The sequence below is a fragment of the Triturus cristatus genome, chromosome 8 (assembly GCF_964204655.1).
Source record: "Triturus cristatus chromosome 8, aTriCri1.1, whole genome shotgun sequence".
Taxonomy (NCBI): Eukaryota; Metazoa; Chordata; class Amphibia; order Caudata; family Salamandridae; genus Triturus; species Triturus cristatus.
This window is the reverse complement of record NC_140591.1, coordinates 160,749,259-160,773,112: the sequence shown is the minus strand read 5'-3', so window position 1 is coordinate 160,773,112 and position 23,854 is coordinate 160,749,259. Positions and strand designations below refer to the sequence as shown.

The 23,854-nt window shown below is 46.2% G+C and overlaps 1 protein-coding gene across 1 annotated transcript in view; it reads right to left on the bottom strand.

Moving 5' to 3' along the window:
* The window catches only part of TMPRSS2 (transmembrane serine protease 2), a 418,330-nt gene extending 413,785 nt beyond the window's left edge, over positions 1-4,545 (bottom strand). Inside the window, exon 1 of the mRNA XM_085621226.1 lies at positions 4,295-4,545. The gene's annotated coding sequence lies outside the window, so the exon portion shown is untranslated. The remainder of the gene's footprint in view (positions 1-4,294) is intronic.
* Between the last annotated feature and the right edge of the window lie 19,309 nt (positions 4,546-23,854).

The following is a 23,854-nucleotide window of genomic DNA, read 5'->3' as shown; positions in this document are numbered from 1 at the left end:
CCATCAGCCTGTCTGGAGAGGCCACCAAAGCTCAGGGTGAAGCCTGATCCAGTCTGACCAAGAGCGTGCCTGAGCCTGCAGAGAGGTGACCTCCTCCATGAAGTGCTGTGTGGCCAAGATGGCAGCCGTCACAGAATCCTGACACAGGACCTGTGGTGAGCTGCGCGGCACAAGAACCCGGACCGAGTCTGCTGCCCTGGGTTTGTGTGGTGAGCCGCTTGAGAGGTGAGCAGATTGCTCACCCCAGTTGACAGGGCCCTGCATCTCCCATTGGTCCACATGGGGAATTGGCAGCTGCCGTGGCCTGGGCTGTTCGGGGAGTCCTGTGGAAGAGTCACGCTCCCGCCCAGGCCCAGCCTCGGCCACTACCCAGCGCAGCTTGGATTTGGCCAACAACTGGACCGCTGATGCCTCCCTCTGCCCATCCGGCCGAGTGAGGTTCATCCCCCGAGACTGCAGGCTTCATAGTGCAATGGGCCGGGAGGCCAGAGGCACATAGCACCAACGACACACTTAGAGGTGACTCCCTGAAGGTGCCAACTGCCTCATCTGGATGAGCCTATGCAGGGGGTGCTGCTGAAGTTGTGTGCGCCCTCCCCATTCAGTGAAGCATGCATGTTTCCCTCTGCCACATGGTGAGCACCAACGGCAGCCCTGTCAAGCAGGCTCCTTCAAGGCACTTGAGTAATTGTTGGGACCGGGCGGGGGTGCCTTGACACACGTAAATGCCTTTCATTTGCTGCAGGAGCGCCCAACTGCTGTTTAACCAGCCTTAATTCCACTGGCCCTATGCGCAACTATTCCCTGGCCGGGATGCCGCCTGCCCCGCACCGCTGTGGATGCTTGGGCCACCCTTAGGGACTCTGACAGACCCTCCCAGCACCACAGGGCAGTTGTGGGTGCGGTGTCGACGAGGGAACCTCTGGGTGCTGGTGCATTCGCTGCGGACTCTTTGGCTTCTTTTCACTGCGCCACTTCTATGTGGCTTTTTGCGTGGGAACGCCTACACTGCATACATTATACCTGGCGCAGGTGTAATGTGACGCAGGGCTCTACAATCTGACGCATTAAACCCAATGCTTCAGTTTGTGCGTTAAAGAAAAGTGACACAGCGGCGGCGCTAGTGGCTTGTAAATAAGTCCCACAGTTTCAAGTTGTGGGCTTTTATGTACTATCCTAATGCATTCTGGGTGCTGTAGTCTTATTTTTCTCCCACTGAGCTATTAGACTGACATACCACAAAACAATAATGGTTAGGTGAAAAATTAAGGACTCGAGACATTGTCTGTAATGACCTGGAGTGAGGTGGCATCCTACCTCAAGAAGCAGCTTGTCTTCAGTACGCAGCAAATACCTCACATGCATCAGGGCTAAAATGCTGGCACGTTTCGCTCTACAAAATATACATTATAACAAGCCCATTCCCTAGGAGGTTCTCGATCCAATAATGCAGTTATGTGAGGAGCGACTGTGCAACAACTATCTCATTTAAATTACAGTGCAGAATCATCGGTTGGTATTGCACATGTGCAGTAAGAATGTTATCACATGGTATCAACCGTATATTTAGATTTCTGTTGAGTAAATATAGTACTGCATGTTTTGCCACATTTATTTTCAGCCTTTTACTCCTTCACGAGTAAAGGATATGGCCTCTACAGCTCGTATCCCGTCACAGAACGTCTGTGCAGTGATACAGTAGTAGAGCGGTGATACCACATCACTCAAATTCTGCCTTAGTTGCAAAACTGTGAGGTTATCGGGTTACTGCCCTTTTTGCTCCCTAATTAAAGGCAATGTTACAGAGCTCTCAATCGCAGGAAGTTGATATGGGTGAAATGTAGAGCTAGAGCGCTACTGTCCGCCTTTGCTTATTCGCATCACTTCTAATTTACACAATGTACATAAACAAATAAATATTTAGAATATTACTAAAAATATAACAGCCCCTTTAAGTGCAGCTACTGATGCCATCAGCCTATACACTATGCCTGAAATGGAAACATAAAAGTGCAGGTACTCCTTGTCCCAGAGTACCTGTTTGCTGCAGAAAAGTGCTGGTACACTCCCATTAAAAGCATCTGAGCAGTGCTGAAAAGTGCAGGTACTCCTTGTCCCAGAGTACCTGTTTGCTGCAGAAAAGTGCTGGTACACTCCCATTAAAAGCATCTGAGCAGTGCTGAAAAGTGCAGGTACACTTCCTTTCACATTAAAGAAGTGTAGATGCTGAAGTATAGGTACTGAGTACCTGATAGTACCTGCAACTGACCCAGAATACGGCTACTAAGTTGATTCTCGAACTGCCCAAACACGCTTCAGCACAAAGTGCATCAGCCACAGTGCATTGGCTCCCAGTATAAGAGAGAATCACCTTCGAGACACTTTGCCTGACCCATAGAGGAACACATTGGAAGAGCCCTTCTTTGATCATGGACCGTCTGGTGCCTTATACCCCTTCAAGGACTCTAAGATCTAAGGCGCAACTGTTAAAGGTGCCTCGAATTCAAAGCATCAGATGAGGTGGCAGGTTCTTTTCATACTTGACCCCGAACCTTTGGAATTCTTATGCCAGCGGACCTGAGAAACTAAACAAATAGATCCGTTTCAGGGAAATGCCTGGCTATAGCCCCACCATCCATTCTGCTTAGTATTGATTCACCATCACAGGCTATGCCTCACTCAGCTCTGGGAAGCCTTCGGGTAGCTACGCGCTTTACAAATCAGCATAGCATAGCATAGCATTTAAAGCACTGGTTATACACAGCAACCTGCAAAGAGAAATCAAAGCTTTGAGGTTCACTGCCCATCAAGGTGCTGCGGCACTAAGATGTATGTGAGACACCTTCGGGCAGCTCTGGCTCAGCGCTCTCAAGTTTGCCAACTCTGTGGGTGAGAAGCACGCCCAGTCCAAGTTTTTTGTTAGCATTATGCGAATTTTAGTCCTGATTTTGTAATGAGATTTAAAAAAGGACTGCGAGTCCCAGAATGCAATTCCAGAACCTGGATTGGATGTCTTTGCCATGCATTAACCTTAGAAACTTGAGAGGTCTGCTTCTTAGTGCACAGCACGTGCCACACTTTGAAACCAGAGCTCTAAACATATTAAAAACACAATAATGCAAAACAATAACCAATGTTGATTACAAAGTCAGGTTTCACTTGAAATAGAAAATGTCTGTGGCTCTTCAATGGCTACATCACCTCTAAAGTTTCCCAGTTCCATGGGTGATCAGGACGTCCTGTCCAGCCTTTTTCTTTGCACTGGGTGACTTATAGTTCTGTTTTTATAATAAGTTAAAGAGGACTACAAATCCCAGAATGCAAAGAGAAAGCCTGGACTGGGTAAGCAACTCACTCATGGCAGTGGTGTAAAATAGGTCCCCTGCAGAGTGGTGTAAAATAGGTCCCCTGCAGTGTGGGAGCCCCCAGGCTCCAGGGGCCCCCTCAGCACAGTACCCTGACCTGAGTGCTCCTGATTAAGTCCAGAGGGGTGTCCCTCTATGGCCCTTGCAGGGGGGCCCTCAAGTTTCATTATACCACCTACTCATGGACCTGGCATACTTGAGAGAACTGTGCTTACATACCTGCTGAGAACAGCGAAACATTTGGTTGGCATTTCCATTATAAATATAGGCTTAAAAATCCCAGCATGTAAAGTAATCTTGGCTGAAAAGTCAGTACAAACTGAAGGTGTCACACATGACATGGGGGGCAAACCGGTCTTCAACGTTTTTAATTCCATGCCTCCCCATACCAACAAAAAAAATCATCAACCCCCCCCCCCCACACACACTTACCCCACAAAACTTTTCATAATTATTCTATGAAACTGGCTGTTTAAGTATGCCTAGACTTATTTAAACATTGTAAGTAAGTTCTGCTATTGTTTTAAAAAGGCAAACAGATGATCACCAAATATACTATTCTGGTCAGGCAGGCCTTAATGAGGCGTAAATGTATCCACAGTGGAAATGAGGGTGGGGGTTTTGGAGGATATTTGGAGTCCCTTCCCTTGTGACTCCTTCTCCCAGCCAGGATATCAATTACAAAAGATGTTAGGGAGGGCCCATCACACTACTGTCACTCTTTTTTCCAATGAAAACAAAACACTGTTATCAGCATAATGCTTAGTTTAACTAAAGCCTGGCGCCTCCCTCCCCCGCCCCCGATCACTTGAGCCCCCTCCCAAGTGTGAAGACCCCCTGCTTTAAGGGCTGTGGGGGTCACCAGAGCAGAGGGGTGACCTGCTCCCAGGCAGAGCTTAATGTGGTCGGAATAAAGGGGTCCTGCTCACCTGCAGAGTTCCCCGTGGATCCAGCCGCTGTGGGAGAGCCGAGAAGGAATCTTTCCCTCCCTCCTGCAGGTGAATGAGTGAGGCAGGACAGCAATCAGTCACCTATTACCTGCTGTCCACGCAAGTGGGCGGGGGCGAGCTGCCAAGTCTCATCTGTGCCCATTGTGCCAAAAGCACACCTCTTCCAAACACCCGCGCGACCCTTCCTTGCATAAACAATGGTATAACCGAAGGAGGAACCGGCCAGACACAAACAACGGAGCGCAGGGCGGGGCTCCTTGTAGGTAAACGTCTCGGCTCTTGGTCTCTTGGGGCTGTTGGCACACACCTCACTCCCTCACCTACGTGCAAGAAACGGGCCCGGAAAGATTCTTGCTGGGCTCCGTGAGTTTGCTAATACGTGATTTTTATATTTCAAGCGTCGAAGTCCTTTCCAGATTTAAGTGAGATGAGGAGATGGCTGGTTAAGCCGGTTTGATTACAGACTAGCAAGGGAAAAAAATGAAAACGTTTTCCTGGAGTCGCCAAAAGTATATCCTGTGTATAGGGTTACCTATCTGAAGGAAAATACTAGACGCGCGGAGAACAAATAGAGAAAGGCATTCTTTACCTATGAGTGACGTGGGAATGTGTGCGCGGTGCTGCGTTTGTTTCGACTCGGGTTTCCTCACACCTGCCTTTTAGTTTCTGGTTTCTTACTCTTGTACAAAAATACAAACGTTTTTCTGCTTTCCCTCATATTTACTGTTGCCTGCTGTGTAAAAATGCTAGCTGTAAGCAACTGGGTTAGCCTGGTGTTATTGTGACTCGGCTCAATGGGCATTATTTTCTCAACAATTGCAGGATGAAAGGCTGAGTTTGCCTTCAGGTGACTTGAAAGTGTTGCCTGCAGGATGAACACAGAATTCTGCAACAAAAGCATTAGCCCACTGAGCCTACCAGCTTTCTAGAAGACTTCTCACAGACTCTTTGATATGCTGGTTGTAAGAATGTGGGTTATTTGTTGAAAGGAGTGAGAACCTGCTCCAAAGAATAACCGCAATCCTTGTCAGGGTGACCCTCAAAATTCACCAAATAGGCAGTGAGTCTTAACTTGGAGTCAATGTGTAAAGTATATATGCAGCACTAAAACAGTAGTAAAGTGAAAATACAAGAACAATCTCAACCCAACTTAGAAAGATAGAGTAAATGTTAAAAAATATAATGACGTCAAAACAACAAAAATATAATCAGTAGAACTAGAATTTATTTTTAAAGTGTAAAGTTCAAACTAATGCCACTTGGGGTATCTGGTTGAGCCGGACCGGGGCAAAGTCATAAATTCAGGCTAACCGTGATGGAGGGTGGGCCGGTTACAGGGCCAGACTCGTCCCTCTAGAAGTTTTACCATCCCACTTTGAAGTGAGGACTGTGCGGTGCAGCTGTGTGGGGTTTTAAATCGCTCTACGTTGTATCTGATAAGGCTCCGCGTCTCTCAGCGTCGGGTCCGGTTTAGCCTTCAGTGAAGGACTGTGCAGCGTTACTCTGTGTCACTCGCCTTTAGATCTGGTGAAGCCTTCTGTGAGCAGCTGCACAACTCTGTGGGTCTCGGCGACAAATCCAGTGAAACCTTCAGTTAGGCAGGGAGAAGGGCACTTTGACTCTAGTCAAGGGTCCAGGACCTTGAGGGGAACATTTGGGGGCCGGGACTCACTCTTGCAGAGGCCACTAGAGGGGACCTGGTCAAGCCCAGTTCATTCTAGTCAGCTGGACAGTGTCGTGGAAAGTGCATCTAGAAGCTTGTGTCCTGTATCTCAAACAAGATGTCAGCCAAGTGACCAGTAGAGTCGCTTCTGGATCTCTAGTTTCAAGGCAAGCATGTCCAGTCTTCCTTCAGGTTTCAGACAGCAGGGCAGTCCTTCTTCCCTAAACACAGATCGCAGTGCCAGCCTGTGGGTGAGTGAACATCCTGGCACCTCCCTAACAAATATTGGAAGAGTTTTGAGTTTTCAGCACTCTACCCACTTTTGCAGCACTCTCTGTGTGTTTTAATGTCATCTTTTCCACATTGCCCCTTCTCTACTTAAATCATACACGGCAAAACCCTTCTTCCCTTGGTCATAGCTGCCTGTGCCCACCCAGAGATGTGGCTATGATAATGTACAAACCCTTCCTTGTGATAACACTGAACCAGTTAGGGGCCGCCTTCCACCCTCTGGATTTGGAGTCAAGCTGACTAGGAAGACAAAGGGGGGAAAGCCTAGGTGTGAGCTGCATCTGCTTGTGACAGGGTAGGCATCTTTTGAAGTGTAATTGAGTTCCAGGGCACAGCCCAGATGGTGATCTTGACAGGGGGGAAACACATCTTTGCACATCCCCAAGCCCTTTGTCCACTGCAAAGTTGACTTAGGCACGAAAATACCAACTTTCTAAATGTGGCCATTAGGTTGGATCTTTAAATTCCCATTCCAATGAGTCCTCATATCATTTTTCTAGCTAGTCCCAAACTGAAGCTATGCAGGGTTGTGAGAGGGGATGAAGTCCTCAGTGTGATTTGCAGGCCTGGGTGTAGTTTGCAGAGTTTTGCTATGCGGAACTCCGTGAAGTTACAAAACAACTCAGCGAAGTTCCGTGAGTGACGGAAAGCAGTGCAAACTGCAGTTTGTGCTGGTATTCCTGCCGCTTGGGTAGAAATTCCACCCGAGCAGCAGCTCGCACTCACAAACTTACCGTTCACGATTGTGAACTTACCGTTCGCGATCACGAGCAGGGGAAAAACTCCTCTGCACATCGCGAAGCGGAGTTTTCTGCACTCCGTGAGCTCCACGGAGTGCATAGTGCAGAAAACTCCCCAAACGGAGCGAAGTTCACCGCCCAGGCCTAGTGATTTTGGTACACACTGCCCTTGTGGCCGATGAGCATAATGGCCATTGCTAAGATGGTTCTCCTTCCTAGATGTTTATACATTCTGCAGAACTCACTATACCTGGTCCTGGCATGTGCATGGTAGGCAGTAATCTCCCTTCATTGGGCAGGTAAGTGCAGCAGAGTGGCCTTATCAACCGTGACCAGAGACAGTACACAGATGGAGGTCTTGAGGTACGGCGCCTTGACCTCAAATATGTTGATGCTCAATTGCAATGTGCGGCCTGTTGGCTGGGCCCTTCAGACAACTATGAAAAATGGTTGTTGTCCGACAGGGTGCAAATGGGACACCTGCCGTAACTACTGATGGAGGGTTGGGGGCCCCTTTGACACCTCTTCACCACAAAGCCATATTGTGGCATAGGTTCATACAGACCGTATTGAAGTGCGCCCCGTTCCAAAGAGAAATTCCAATTTGGATATTGAAGCCCATCTAACAAATAATGGACCATATGTCCTTACAGGCATGGCAAAACGGCAGCTGTGAATTACTTGGGGATTTGTACCCAGGTGAGCACTTCATTTTCTTTGACGAGGCTTGAAATATTTTGATGCTCGACCCTGGCCATTTCCTGCAATACGCTGGGCTGGCAGACCTCACTAAAGCGACATGGCCCTCCTGTACAGCTGCCCCTATGCCTATACACATTCTAAGAGTCCTTCTAACATATTGTGCAGGTCAACACTTAATTACACTCTTGTATAAAGCCATGCGTATGGATGCAGTGGGGTCTACTCCGAAGGTGTGCCTGGCCTGGGACACTGATTTAGACATGCCTTTCACTGACAGGGATTAGGAGCGGGTAAACTAACACACACACACACACTGACACTCACACTGACACTCACACACACACTCACACTCACTCGTCATGTTTTAAATTAACACACCACAACTTTGTACAGAGGAACTACTTTACTCCCAAGGGACTCCAAAGCTTGAATCCTACTTGCCTAGCAGCATTCCCTAGGTGCGGCATAGATGGGGTGGATTTTTTACACTTCGCTTCGCCGTCCCAGGGAGGTTCAGAGGGCTTGGGTGGTGCCAGAGGTTCACAGAACTGTGCACGTTAACTTTGACCTTACACCAGCCTGCGACCAACTGAGCAATATTATAATACCAAAGGGTAATTAAAAGTCCTATACATTTCTACAACTGGCACTAGTCCTAGCCAGGTGACTAGTCACCATCACTGGGATGGGACAGAGGGTGCCTGACTTTGACCACTGGCACAGGGATGTTATGGAATGGCTGGTAGCCATGTAATCCCACATGCAACTTAGCCGGCGGGGCGAGAGGGCTGAGAAGGATATTACTGTGTAAGGTACCTGTGCTCTGAGTTCCTAGACCCAGAAGCTGACACTGACGTGGAGGACAATGACAGCTCCAACGTATCTGAGAGTGGGTGAACGTCAGCAGAAGGGGGGGTGTATTATTGATTATTGATTTGGCATGTTATTGTGGATCACCTATGCTGAAATGTATTATCCTCCGTCGTTGATCGTTTTGGAAACATAAATACAAGTGAAAAAAAAAATTATACATATATATATATATGTGTGTATATATACATATATATATATATATTATCTACTGGCGGTCGCCAGTAGATGGTTATAGTTAGGACCGTGTTTCCATAGGAAATCTCAAAATTCTATTTTGAATAACTTTGGCACCGGTTGACGACTCCTCGCGAAATTTTCAAAACGAATGGGGCGCTCCGCTCAGCTCCTACCCTGAAAGTCTCGGGGGGGTTCGTCAAGTGGGGGCCGAGAAAAAAGGGGGGTCCCAAAACACGTTTTCCCCATGCATTTTCCCATATGACCTTTAGTCGAAGGTACAGCCCGAACGGCTGAACAGAATTACTTTAAATTTGGCAAAGAGGTAGTCCTCAGGTCAGGGTGTGCCTTTTGCATATATGGAGTCAATCTGTTCAGTAGTTCCTGAGAAAATTGCCGTTAAAGTACATAAATATCTATAGCCGCGCACCGTGCGCACACGGTGCGCGCACCCTAACGTGCGCGAGCGTAATTCTGATTAGTGGTCACATGTCAGTCAACGTTTGAATCGGTCGAAATCAGGAAGTGTCGGCCGCCATTTTGTTTGTTTTGAGTGCGAGAGTGAAAAAGGAAGGTGGCGAACGTGAAAAGGGGGCAGGGTAGAGAGTTCCTGACCCCCTAGCCTTTGTCAGGGGGTCCCTGAAGGACCCCGAAGGCAGAAAAAACATTAGATTTTTTTTAAAAAAAATCGCGGGGTGCGCGCACCGTGCGCGCACGGTGAAAAACCATTAAAAAAAATAATAATTATTCACTTGAAAAAAAACTAATACGTAATTTATTGTAAAATAAATATATAAAACATATAATAATAAATACATAACTTAGCATTTAAAAAAACGTACAAACTGACTGAAAAAAACCATAGGTTTCACACACGTTATAGTTAGGAATTGGCATTTAAAAAACCTTGCAAATTCACTTAAAAAACCAATGAAATTGCCCCGTTATAGTTAGTTGAGATAACTATAACGCGCGCGACCGCCACTCTATCACAAGGATGATGTCATCAGTGATGTCATGAGTGATGCCACTAACCATGTTATGAGTGATGTAATATGTGACGTCATGAGCAGAGGATTGCGGGCGCGCGAGTTATAGTTATCTCAACTAACTATAACGGGGGAATTTAATTGTTTTTTTACGAGTGAAATGTCCACCTAACTATAACATGTGTGAAACCTATGGTTTTTTAAGTGAAAAAAAAAAAATATATATATATATATATATATATATTGTCTACTGGCGGTCGCCAGTAGATTGTTATAGTTAGGACCGTGTTTCCATAGGAAATCTGAAAATTCTATTTTGAATAACTTTGGCGCCGGTTGACGAATCCTCGCGAAATTTTTAAAACTAATGGGGCGCTCCGCTCAGCTCCTACCCTGAAAGTCTCGGGGTGATTCGTCAAGGGGGGGCCGAGAAAAAAGGGGGGTCCCAAAATGCATTTTCCCCATGCATTTTTCCATAGGACCTTTTGTCGAAGGTACAGCCCGAACGGCTGAACAGAATTACTTGAAGTGTGGCAGAGAGGTAGTCCTCAGGTCAGGGAAGTGCCTTTTGCAGGTCTGGTGTCAATCTGTTCAGTATTTCCTGAGAAAATAGCATTTAAAAGCATATAAATATCTATACGCGCGCACCGTGCGCGCACTGTGCGCGCACGGTGCCGTGCGCGAGCGAAATTCTGATTGGTTGATAGATGTCAGTAAACATTCGAATCGGTCGAAATCAGGAAGTGTCGGCCGCCATTTTGTCTGTCACACTGAAAAGGAAAGGTGGAAAAAAGGTGGAAAACGTGAAAAGAGGGCAGGGAAGAGAGTTCCTGACCCCCTAGCGTTTGTCAGGTGGTCACAGAAGGACCCCCAAGGATGAAAAAATCCTTTTATTATTTTTGAAAAAAATCGCGGGGTGCGCGCTCGGTGCGCGCACGGTGAAAAACCTTGAAAAAAATAAATTTAATAAATACATAACTTAGCATTTTAAAAAACTTACAAATTCACTTAAAAAACCATAGGTTTCACACACGTTATAGTTAGGAATTAGCATTTAAAAAACCTTGCAAATTCACTTAAAAAACCATAGGTTTCACACAGGTTATAGTTAGGTGGACATTTCACTCGTAAAAAACCAATGAAATTCCCCCGTTATAGTTAGTTCAGATAACTATAACTCGCGCGACCGCCACTCTATCACAAGGATGATGTCCTCAGTGATGTCATGAGTGATGCCACTGACCATGTCATGAGTGATGTAATATGTGACGTTATGAGCAGTGGATTGCGGGCGCGCAAGTTATAGTTATCTGAACTAACTATAACGGGGGAATTTCATTGGTTTTTTACGAGTGAAATGTCCACCTAACTATAACCTGTGTGAAACCTATGGTTTTTTAAATGAATATATATATATAAACAGAGCATATGCGCTCGGTTAAAACTGCCGCAACTCCAAAACAAAGGGCGCGTCGTCTGCGTGGACTAACCGAGCAGGGTCCGTATTGTATTCTCAAAAGTTCCTTTTCCTGTGGCAAAGGATGAGGACGCCGTGTCTTGTGCAAATAATGAAATTATTTGTCAGCTGCTGGACGCGTTTCGCCTGACCTGCATATATATATATATATATATCATTTTCACTAAGTACCAAAGTACTCTTGCACTCTCGTCAGGACACAATAACCGCTATGAGTCCATTCGTCACTGAAAGATCGTGTTTATTTCACAGCATAGAGCATCCGCCAGAAATTTACCCAACGCATTTCGGCGAAACTCGCCTTGGTCACGGGTAAGTGAAAGTCTTCAAAAACACAAATTTAAGACTTCATGTTACACACGTCAGATACATAAACATAGACAACAGACTTACACATCAATCTGTGACATAAACGTGGCGGCCATTTTGGAACAGTCTTATTTTCATCGTAACTCAAAATTCAATAGATAAAGTTGTAATTGAAAAAAATATAATCACAATGACATTTTAGTGCACACCGGGTTTCCCCACCCACTCAAGTGTCCCACATGTGGTCTTCACCAATTGTACAACCCATTTGCATGTGAAATTCATTATCTCCACTCCCCAGTGGTTTTGTATGCCGTAATTAATAAATAATTGTATTTTAACACATACCTAATGTATCTATCACCGGCATGAAAAATACTTCCACTTCCTTCAAAGGCTGATAACAAGCTCATGCTCATCTCGTAGATGCTATGGCCAACGTTGCTCTAACTTATCAGCATCGCTTCAAGAAAACATACCCCCAGTGGGGTTAATTCGTGCAATTTGAATAGTGAAAATGTAAATCATTATCCTAGTCATGGTCAAATAAGACATAACATACAGATTCTCTATCAGCAAATCAATAGTACTGCACTGTTCATAGCAAACTCATTCAGTCCCAGTGGACCAAAAGTATTTTCCAATACCAGACGTAATAGCCCGGGCTTCTTCACTGCTCATGAAGATCTACAGATACTGAAATAAAAGGAAGAAGAGATCCAGGTGAAGAAATCACAAATGAGAAACAAGAGAGAAAGTAAGAAAAAAGACTGGACTTCATAACTTGCCACTCTGCCTTCCACAGAATATTTAACAGACATCATATAACATTCAACAAAATTAAACCAGATGGATTCAAAGATACCTAAAATCACACAGAAGCATATAATTGCTCCAATAGCAAAGTTCATCATTACTAAAAAAAATTTCACAGATAGTTCACTGGAAAGTAAACAATAGCAATAAAACCAGACAATGAATTAGACATTCCCCATTGCACATACGGAAATATCAAGGGTGAGATAGATATCCCAAATAGGATATCTTCACAGTGATGATGACAGAAGTGTAATGGCCACTCCCTGTCTGATATCATCATTCCCCCAAATGCCAAGACATCTCCTCCTCAGAATTTAATCCTTCAGGAATTTTGGTATTCAGATCTAAGATATACCTTGACTCCAACTGCCTGAGTTTGCGTATCCTGAATTTCAATAAGTTTCGATTACTCTTATGGAGTCCCTCAAAGTGTCTGGCAACCGTAGACAGTTTGTCCCTATTGTGGATTGCCCTTTGATGTTCCAATACCCTTTTCTTTGCAGTGAACATCGTACTACCTACATATTTCTTTCCACAAGGGCAAACCAGAACATAGACACAGAAGTCCGACATACATGTAAGATGTTTACTTATGGTTCTCTCTGTGTTGCTGATAGGATAATACACTTTCTTAACCCCTTCTGTGCCCATGACGAGATGGTCTCGTCATGGAGCACAGTCGCGCTGTGCCCATGACGAGACCATCTCGTCATGGGACCCACCCTTGGGGAAAGCGCTGGCGCTCCCCCCGTGATTCCTCGATCTTTTTTTTTTTTGCTGGGAGGCAGGGGAAGACCTTCCCCTGCCTCCCCCCGCCCCCCCCGCCCGCGTCATCAATGACGTCAGCGCGCCTTGCGCGCTGACGTCATCGGAGGCTTCCCCTTTGCTCTCCTAGGCGCAGGAAGCCATTTGCTTCCTGCGCGTCGGAGAGTAAAGGTCAGTTTCGGGGCTGGGGAGGGGGGCTATTTTGTGATCGGTGGGTGCTGGTCGCGTAGGGGGGTGGGGGGAATCTAAATAAGTGCGAGGGGTTGCAAAGTGCCCTGATTTTTTTTGTTTTACTATAAAAATACACAGAGTTTGCCAGTGAAATTTACTCGTGTAACATTGAAGAGCATTGTTGTTCCCAGGGGGGGCCAAATAAAGTGAGACAGAGGGGTTGCAAAGTGGCCAGATTGATTTTATTTGCTTCCAAGTACACCAGCATCAGAGTTTGCCAGTGCAGTGCGACTTTCGTTGTCTCGTCTAACTTTGAACAGCATTGTTGTACCAAGGGGGGGCGAAAGAAAGTAAGACAGAGGGGTTGCAAAGTGGCCAGATTGATTTTATTTGCTTCTAAGTACACCAGCATCAGAGTTTGCCAGTGATGTGCTTCTTTCGTTTTTTTGTCTTCCTTTGAACAGTATTGTTGTTCCCAGGGGGGGGGCGAAATAAAGTAAGACAGAGGGGTTGCAAAGTGACCAGATTGATTTTATTTGCATCCAAGTACACCAGCATCAGAGTTTGCCAGTGCAGTGCGACTTTCGTTTTCTCGTCTAACTTTGAACAGCATTGTTGTACCAAGGGGGGGCGAAAGAAAGTAAGACAGAGGGGTTGCAAAGTGGCCAGATTGATTTTATTTGCTTCCAAGTACACCAGCATCAGAGTTTGCCAGTGATGTGCTTCTTTCGTTTTTTTGTCTTCCTTTGAACAGTATTGTTGTTCCCAGGGGGGGCGAAATAAAGTAAGACAGAGGGGTTGCAAAGTGGCCAGATTGATTTTATTTGCATCCAAGTACACCAGCATCAGAGTTTGCCAGTGCAGTGCGACTTTCGTTTTCTCGTCTAACTTTGAGCAGCATTGTTGTTCCCAGGGGGGGCGAAATAAAGTAAGACAGAGGGGTTGCAAAGTGCCAGATTGATTTTATTAGCATCCAAGTACACCAGCATCAGAGTTTGCCAGTGAAGTGGTACTTTCGTTTTCTCGTCTAACTTTGAACAGCATTGTTGTTCCCAGGGGGGGGCGAAATAAAGTAAGACAGAGGGGTTGCAAAGTGGCCAGATTGATTTTATTTGCATCCAAGTACACCAGCATCAGAGTTTGCCAGTGCAGTGCGACTTTCGTTTTCTCGTCTAACTTTGAACAGCATTGTTGTACCAAGGGGGGGGCGAAAGAAAGTGAGACAGAGGGGTTGCAAAGTGGCCAGATTGATTTTATTTGCATCCAAGTACACCAGCATCAGAGTTTGCCAGTGATGTGCTTCTTTCGTTTTTTTGTCTTCCTTTGAACAGTATTGTTGTTCCCAGGGGGGACGAAATAAAGTAAGACAGAGGGGTTGCAAAGTGGCCAGATTGATTTTATTTGCTTCCAAGTACACCAGCATCAGAGTTTGCCAGTGCAGTGCGACTTTCGTTGTCTCGTCTAACTTTGAACAGCATTGTTGTACCAAGGGGGGGCGAAAGAAAGTAAGACAGAGGGGTTGCAAAGTGGCCAGATTGATTTTATTTGCATCCAAGTACACCAGCATCAGAGTTTGCCAGTGCAGTGCGACTTTCGTTTTCTCGTCTAACTTTGAGCAGCATTGTTGTTCCCAGGGGGGGCGAAATAAAGTAAGACAGAGGGGTTGCAAAGTGCCAGATTGATTTTATTAGCATCCAAGTACACCAGCATCAGAGTTTGCCAGTGAAGTGGTACTTTCGTTTTCTCGTCTAACTTTGAACAGCATTGTTGTTCCCAGGGGGGGGCGAAATAAAGTAAGACAGAGGGGTTGCAAAGTGGCCAGATTGATTTTATTTGCATCCAAGTACACCAGCATCAGAGTTTGCCAGTGCAGTGCGACTTTCGTTTTCTCGTCTAACTTTGAACAGCATTGTTGTACCAAGGGGGGGGCGAAAGAAAGTGAGACAGAGGGGTTGCAAAGTGGCCAGATTGATTTTATTTGCATCCAAGTACACCAGCATCAGAGTTTGCCAGTGATGTGCTTCTTTCGTTTTTTTGTCTTCCTTTGAACAGTATTGTTGTTCCCAGGGGGGACGAAATAAAGTAAGACAGAGGGGTTGCAAAGTGGCCAGATTGATTTTATTAGCATCCAAGTACACCAGCATCAGAGTTTGCCAGTGAAGTGGTACTTTCGTTTTCTCGTCTAACTTTGAACAACATTGTTGTTCCCAGGGGGGGGCGAAATAAAGTAAGACAGAGGGGTTGCAAAGTGGCCAGATTGATTTTATTTGCATCCAAGTACACCAGCATCAGAGTTTGCCAGTGCAGTGCGACTTTCGTTTTCTCGTCTAACTTTGAGCAGCATTGTTGTTCCCAGGGGGGGCGAAATAAAGTAAGACAGAGGGGTTGCAAAGTGGCCAGATTGATTTTATTAGCATCCAAGTACACCAGCATCAGAGTTTGCCAGTGAAGTGGTACTTTCGTTTTCTCGTCTAACTTTGAACAGCATTGTTGTTCCCAGGGGGGGGCGAAATAAAGTAAGACAGAGGGGTTGCAAAGTGGCCAGATTGATTTTATTTGCATCCAAGTACACCAGCATCAGAGTTTGCCAGTGAAGTGTTACTTTTGTTTTCTCGTCTTCCTTTGAACAGTATTGTTGTTCCCAGGGGGGGCGAAATAAAGTAAGACAGAGGGGTTGCAAAGTGGCCCGATTGATTTTATTTGCATCCAAGTACACCAGCATCAGAGTTTGCCAGTGCAGTGCGACTTTCGTTTTCTCGTCTTCCTTTGAACAGCATTGTTGTTTCCAGGGTGGGAGAGTGTACCATTTCTGGAGGTACTGCAATACCTGGTTGATGGGTGAATTGGAAAACACAATGTGCACCATGGTTCTGTGTTTATGGATGTGGTCTACCATACTGCTTATGTTTTGTAAGGATGTAAGCAATGGACAGTGAAACGGTTCCCTTCAGGGCCCTCTAGTCATGTCCATAACTTTTCAGGTGAAACCACTCGCTGATTTCTGAATAGTTGGTGAGAGATCGTTTAGGTAACCATGTTGTTTCTGCTTACATTTCACATGCTTTGCATTCCCTAGGAGTGCTTTTTTTTTTTTTTAGGCAGCTTATTACTCTTATCAAGTGCATAATTTGAATTGAGCCACATCCAAGTGTTTATAGCGGGCACAATTAGGTTATAGCTGAAGGCAGTGCGAGTTTCTCTCAGTGGGCAAGTATGGCGTTCAGTGGGGATGTGGCACTATGGCCGGAGCTGTTGAATTTGGAAATGGGGAACCGGGTTCAGCATTCATGACCAGTCCACCACACCACTGTACTTTCCCATGCTAGACCGTAGAAGGCCCCACTAGACCTTAGAAGGCTTGATGTCTTAGCACAAGCAGGTGTACTGTAGTGGTGTCAACTTACAAAAGAGTACAAAGTACAAGTAGAGGTATAAAAGTGCAATAAATGGCAGACACGCAAAACACAGGAACACACTGGGTAGGCACTTCTACGGGCATGGAGAACAGAATTTCCTATAATGTAAAGACTTCCTTCACACAATAGAGGGTGTGAATTAAGTTTGGAAGTGTCTTTGCAGGAGGAGAACTTTGAGGTTAGTTTTGAAGGACTGGGAAGAGGGAGGGGGTGGTCCGGAGCTGAGGCTCAGTTCCAGATTCTCGCCGCTTTGCTTGTAAAGGATTGGGCCATCGATCTTTTCTTTTTGAAAGTGGGAGGTTCAAGCAATATATTTTGCGCAGTACGTGATGGTATAGAGCATTATATGCATATGTTACAATAAAGTTTTTTTTCTTCTTTTTATTCTAGTCTAAAGCTTTTCGACGGTGGCTGTTCTGCAGTTTTGTGTAGTTGCATTGTGTTGGTAAGAAATTTTTTGTTGTTGTATTTACACCAAATGAGTAATAATATAATGTCTGAATGAATTTTTTTGTAAGTGATGTCATAATGGCAGCATATTTAGTTAGTGGTTTGAGCATGAAATTCTTTGCGATGTGTTTAGCATAGTCTTATGTGTAATTGCTTTTCTCTTTCTTTTTTAGTGGGATATTGTTGATCCATACTGTGTGTGTACAGAGTTGGTGGTGGTGAGTAATTTAGCTGCCTCTGGCAAGTGAGTGGTATTGTTTTGGAGTATATTTGAGTTTTTGATAAAGGTGCTTTTTGTTTATTACTTATTTCACAAAGAGTTTGTTGTTGTTGACTTGTTTGACAAGTTACCTTTATTAGTAAGCAATATGGCTAGCCGTAGAATGACTGCTCAACAGGTGGTCGGTATGCTTCTTGAATCTTCCTCTGAGCATGATTATGAGACTGACAGTGCGTCTGAGGGAGAGGAGGGAGGGGAAGATTCTGGCAGTGAGTTTTCACTCAACATGGAATCATCGGATGATGAAGGTACTCTCAGTGCAGATGAAGGTACTCTTGCTGTGGATGAAGCAACTCTCAGTGCGGATGAAGTGCCTGTCTTAGAGGAGGAAACTGCTGTGCCGATGGTGCAAGATGCATCTGGATTGCAGTCTGAGGCTGCTAGGCTTCCTACTGGAAGTGCTGTACTTTGGGTTGATCCAAAAATGGTGCAGCCGGTGTTGCCTGCCTTTAGCGGTGATGCAGGGTGTACAGTGAATTGTGAAAACTTTTTGCCTATACAGTTTTTTCAGTTGTTTATGGATGATGTATTTTTGGGTGAGATTGTTGAGCAGACAAATTTGTATGCTGAACAGTTTTTGAGGAACAACAGCGACAAACTTAGGCCCCAGTCTAGAGCTACCCGGTGGACTCCCACATATCTGGAAGAGATTAAGAAGTTTTTGGGTTTGACTTTATTGATGGGTGTGGTAAGGAAGCCAACCTTGGCTTCATATTGGTCTACTAGCCCCTTGTTGGCAACTGCCATATTTCCTGCAGTTATGACTCGTAATCGGTATTTACTTTTGCTACGTATGCTGCATTTTGTTGATAATTCTATGGCGTTGCCACGAGATCACCCTGACTGTGACCGTCTTTTTAAGATTCGGCCCGTTCTTGATCACTTTGTGGATCGATTTTCTGAGATCTATACTCCAGGGAAAGAAATATCTATTGATGAGTCTTTGGTCTTTTTCAAGGGCCGTTTGGTTTTTAGGCAGTACATCCCTAGCAAGAGGGCACACTATGGAATTAAGCTGTATATGTTGTCTGAGAGTAGGACAGGATATGTTTTTAATTTTCGTGTGTACACTGGTAAAGATTCTACTATTGACCCCCCAGGTTGTCCGTCCACTTTTGGAGTTGCAGAGAAAATTGTGTGGGATCTTGCTAGGAGACTGTTTAACAGAGGCCACCATTTGTACCTTGATAACTTCTATACTGCTGTGCAATTATTTAAGGAATTGTATAAAGTGGACACTTTTGCATGTGGCACAATCCGCTCTAACCGTAAAGCTTATCCGAAAGAGCTTGTTTGCAAAAAACTTCAGAGGGGGCAGTGCAGTTCCTTGCGTAGTGATGAACTACTAGCTGTAAAATTTGTGGACAGGAGGGATGTGTACATGCTGACTACCATCCATGATGAGAGTACTTCACCTGTGGCTGTTTGGGGTCAGGTTGCTGAAGTGCGCAAACCTGTGTGCATTCTAGACTACAATAAGCACATGGGTGGTGTTGACAGAGTAGATCAGAGGTTGGAACCTTACTCTGCTATTCGGAAGGCTTATGTTTGGTATAAGAAGTTGTCCATCCATTTCTTCGAATTAGCAATGTTCAATGCTTTTATTGTGTTCAAGGAGTGTTCTCCTGCGTCAAAGTTGACATTTCTTCAGTTTCAGCACTCTGTGATAGCTAGCCTTGTTGTTGTGGAACAGGCAAGTGTTCCTAGATTTGGAGTGGTGGAGGATGTGGTTCGATTGAAAGATCGCCACTTTCCTGATTTCATCCCTCCCACACCGGCAAAAGATTTTCCCACTAGGAGATGCAGAGTCTGTTGGCGAAGAGGTACGCGGAAGGAGATTCGTATGTACTGCCCCGACTGTCCATCTAAACCTGGGCTGTGTGTCCCTGCTTGTTTTAGAGCATACCATATGCAAAAGAATTTTTGGGAGCATTCATGAGTGGTAAAGTTAACTGATTGGTTTGTATTCTTTGAAAAATTTGATTCTTTTTCAAGGTTGGCGTTAGTGCAATGTGTTTAGTTTCTGATTTTGTGTTTGTAGATTTGTATCTATTTGTGATTTGTTTGTGTTTTTATGTTTGTCTAAAAAAATCCTAAATGTGTTGGCAGTCTGTGTGGACTGGCACTTCTTTGGCGGTGTACGTGGAATGGTGCTTGGCTGGCGGTGTGCATGGACTGGTGCTTGGCTGGTGGTGTGCTGGTGCTTGGATGGCGGTGTGCGTGGACTGGTGCTTGGCTGGCGGTGTGCATGGACTGGTGCTTGGCTGGTGGTGTGCGTGGACTGGTGCTTGGCTGGTGGTGTGCGTGGACTGGTGCTTGGCTGGTGGTGTGCGTGGACTGGTGCTTGGCTGGCGGTGTGCGTGGACTGGTGCTTGGCTGGCGGTGTGTGTGGACTGGTGCTTGGCTGACGGTGTGCGTGGACTGGTGCTTGGCTGGCGGTGTGCGTGGACTGGCGATTGGCTGGTGGTGTGCCTGCACTGGCGCTTGGCTAGCGGTGTGCGTGGACTGGTGTTTAGCTAGCGGTGTGCGTGGACTGGTGCTCGGCTAGCGGTGTGCGTGGACTGGCGCTCGGCTGGCTGTGTGTGAGTAGTGACTTGCTGCTGGTCACTACACACACTGCTGCTAGCTGAGTGCCACTCCACGCAATCCATCTGCTTGTGTAGTTGCTGTGTCAGGAATGTGGGCGTGTGAAAGTGATGGGCCCTTGAATGGCGCTGTGTGCTGGTGTGAGTTTTGTTATGTGATGGGCCCGCGGCTGGCGGTATGAATGGTTTTGTATGTCTCACGCGTATGAAAGGTGTATGAATGGCCTGTAAAGAGGTTGGTGCCTTGTCGTGGCTTTACAGCTCACGAGCTGTGAGTCAATGGTTCAGTTTCTCGCCCTTTCAATTATTAACAGTGCATTTCATTTTTGTGAAATCACTTGCTAATACAATTGTATATTCTGAACCATCACTCACTCTCGTGCCAAATCCAACCAGTATGTGTGTGTGCTTGAGGATTAGATGGCTCTGCAGTAATATTTGCCTTTTTAGTTTCTCTGCCAAGGTGTATGTTCCATGTAAAAATAACCCACCAACTGTAGATATTGTCGTAAACCCATGGGAGTTCATGGTGACGTCTCTCTTGTGAATTCCAAAAAGGTTTTTTATCCTCAATGTCCTGCAAACCTCTAAAATATCTGTCACATTGTCCATGCAATATTGTGCCGAAATTCTCACATTGTAGAAACAATGTCAAAACGTTCTGGTTTTGCAAGGGGGTCAACTGTCTTTTTGGCCCGTGCTCGGCGGCCATCTAGGGAAACCTACCAAACCCATACATTTCTGAAAACTAGACACCCGGGGGCTTCCTGGGAGGTATGGCTTGTGTGGATCCCCCAAAGTTTCCTTACCCAGAATCCCCTGCAAACCTCAATTTTTGCTTAAAAAATCACTTTTTTCAAACATTTTGGGGTGGGAAAGTAGTGGCATCACCGGGCTCACACAAATTTACCACCACCCAGCGTTCCCCCAGGTCTCCCGGTAAAAATGGTGCCTCACTTGTGTGGGAGGCCCAAGTACCCGCGGCAGGCAAGGGCCCAAAACGTAGTGAGGCGACATCAAAATGGCCTATCGCAAAACCACCTGGTTTTGCAAGGGGGTCACTTAGGTTTTTGGCCCAGTGCTCGGCGGCCATCTAGGGAAACCTACCAAACCCACGCATTTCTGAAAACTAGACACCCGGGGCTTCCTGGGAGGTATGGCTTGCGTGGATCCCCCAAAGTTTCCTTACCCAGAATCCCCTGCAAACCTCAAGTTTTGCTTAAAAAATCACTTTTTTCACACATTTTGGGGTGGGAAAGTAGTGGCATCACCGGGCTCACACAAATTTACCACCACCCAGCGTTCCCCCAGGTCTCCCGGTAAAAATGGTGCCTCACTTGTGTGGGAGGCCCAAGTACCCGCGGCAGGCAAGGGCCCAAAACGTAGTGAGGCGACATCAAAATGGCCTATCGCAAAACCACCTGGTTTTGCAAGGGGGTCACTTAGGTTTTTGGCCCAGTGCTCGGCGGCCATCTAGGGAAACCTACCAAACCCACGCATTTCTGAAAACTAGACACCCGGCGGCTTCCAGGGAGGTATGGCTTGCATGGATCCCCCAACGTTTCCTTACCCAGAATCCCCTGCAAACCTCAATTTTTTCACACATTTTGGGGTGGGTTGGAGGATCCACGCAAGCCATACCTCCCTGGAAGCCGCCGGGTGTCTAGTTTTCAGAAATGCGTGGGTTTGGTAGGTTTCCCTAGATGGCCGCCGAGCACAGGGCCAAAAACCTAAGTGACCCCCCTTGCAAAACCAGGTGGTTTTGCGATAGGCCATTTTGATGTCGCCTCACTACGTTTTGGGCCCTTGCCTGCCGCGGGTACCTGGGCCTCCCACACAAGTGAGGCACCATTTTTACCGGGAGACCTGGGGGAACGCTGGGTGGTGGTAAATTTGTGTGAGCCCGGTGATGCCACTACTTTCCCACCCCAAATGTGTGAAAAAAGTGATTTTTTCAGCAAAAATCGAGGTTTGCAGGGGATTCTGGGTAAGGAAACGTTGGGGGATCCACGCAAGCCATACCTCCCTGGAAGCAGACCATGGTGGGAGGCAGTCAAGTCACCCCATCCTGGATTCCCCTGGGTGTCTAGTTTTCAAAAATGTATAGGTTTGCTAGGTTTCCCAAGGTGCCGGCAGGGCTAGGGTTCAAAAACTACAGCTAGTCACTTTGCCATAAAGGGGTCATTTTTCACTGCAAAATTGAGGTGTGACCACGTTGCGTTTTGCGCCGTTTCCTGTCGCGGGCACTAGGCCGACCCGCACAAGTGAGGTACCATTTTTCTCGTAGGACTTTGGGGAACGCGGGGTGGGTGGAAATTTGTGGATCCACGCAGATTCCAGAACTTTCCATCCCAGAAATGTGGGGAAAATGTGTTTTTTTGTCATTTTTTTACGTTTGCAAGGGATTCTGGGTAACAGACCATGGTGGGAGGCAGTCAAGTCACCCCATCCTAGATTCCCCTGGGTGTCTAGTTTTCAAAAATGTATAGGTTTGCTAGGTTTCCCTAGGTGCCGGCAGGGCTAGGGTTCAAAAACTACAGCTAGTCACTTTGCCAAAAAGGGGTCATTTTTCACTGCAAAATTGAGGTGTAACCACGTTGCGTTTTGCGCCGTTTCCTGTCGCGGGCACTAGGCCGACCCGCACAAGTGAGGTACCATTTTTCTCGTAGGACTTTGGGGAACGCGGGGTGGGTGGAAATTTGTGGATCCACGCAGATTCCAGAACTTTCCATCCCAGAAATGTGGGGAAAATGTGTTTTTTTTGGTCATTTTTTTATGTTTGCAAGGGATTCTGGGTAACAGACCATGGTGGGAGGCAGTCAAGTCACCCCATCCTGGATTCCCCTGGGTGTCTAGGTTTCAAAAATGTATAGGTTTGCTAGGTTTCCCTAGGTGCCGGCAGGGCTAGGGTTAAAAAACTACAGCTAGTCACTTTGCCAAAAAAGGGTCATTTTTCACTGCAAAGTTGAGGTGTGACCACGTTGCGTTTTGCGCCGTTTCCTGTCGCGGGCACTAGGCCGACCCGCACAAGTGAGGTACCATTTTTCTCGTAGGACTTTGGGGAACGTGGGGTGGGTGGAAATTTGTGGATCCACGCAGATTCCAGAACTTTCCATCCCAGAAATGTGGGGAAAATGTTTTTTTTTTTTCATTTTTTAAGTTTGCAAGGGATTCTGGGTAACTGACCATGGTGGGAGGCAGTCAAGTCACCCCATCCTGGATTCCCCTGTGTGTCTAGTTTTTAAAAATGTATAGGTTTGCTAGGTTTCCCTAGGTGCCGGCAGGGCTAGGGTTCAAAAACTACAGCTAGTCACTTTGCCAAAAAAGGGTCATTTTTCACTGCAAAATTGAGGTGTGACCACGTTGCGTTTTGCACCGTTTCCTGTCGCGGGCACTAGGCCGACCCACACAAGTGAGGTACCATTTTTCTCGTAGGACATTGGGGAACGCGGGGTGGGTGGAAATTTGTGGATCCACGCAGATTCCAGAACTTTCCATCCCAGAAATGTGGGGAAAATGTGTTTTTTTTGTCATTCTTTTACGTTTGCAAGGGATTCTGGGTAACAGACCATGGTGGGAGGCAGTCAAGTCACCCCATCCTGGATTCCCCTGGGTGTCTAGTTTTCAAAAATGTATAGGTTTGCTAGGTTTCCCTAGGTGCCGGCAAGGCTAGGGTTAAAAAACTACAGCTAGTCACTTTGCCAAAAAGGGGTCATTTTTCACTGCAAAATTGAGGTGTGACCACGTTGCGTTTTGCGCCGTTTCCTGTCGCGGGCACTAGGCCGACCCGCACAAGTGAGGTACCATTTTTCTCGTAGGACTTTGGGGAACGCGG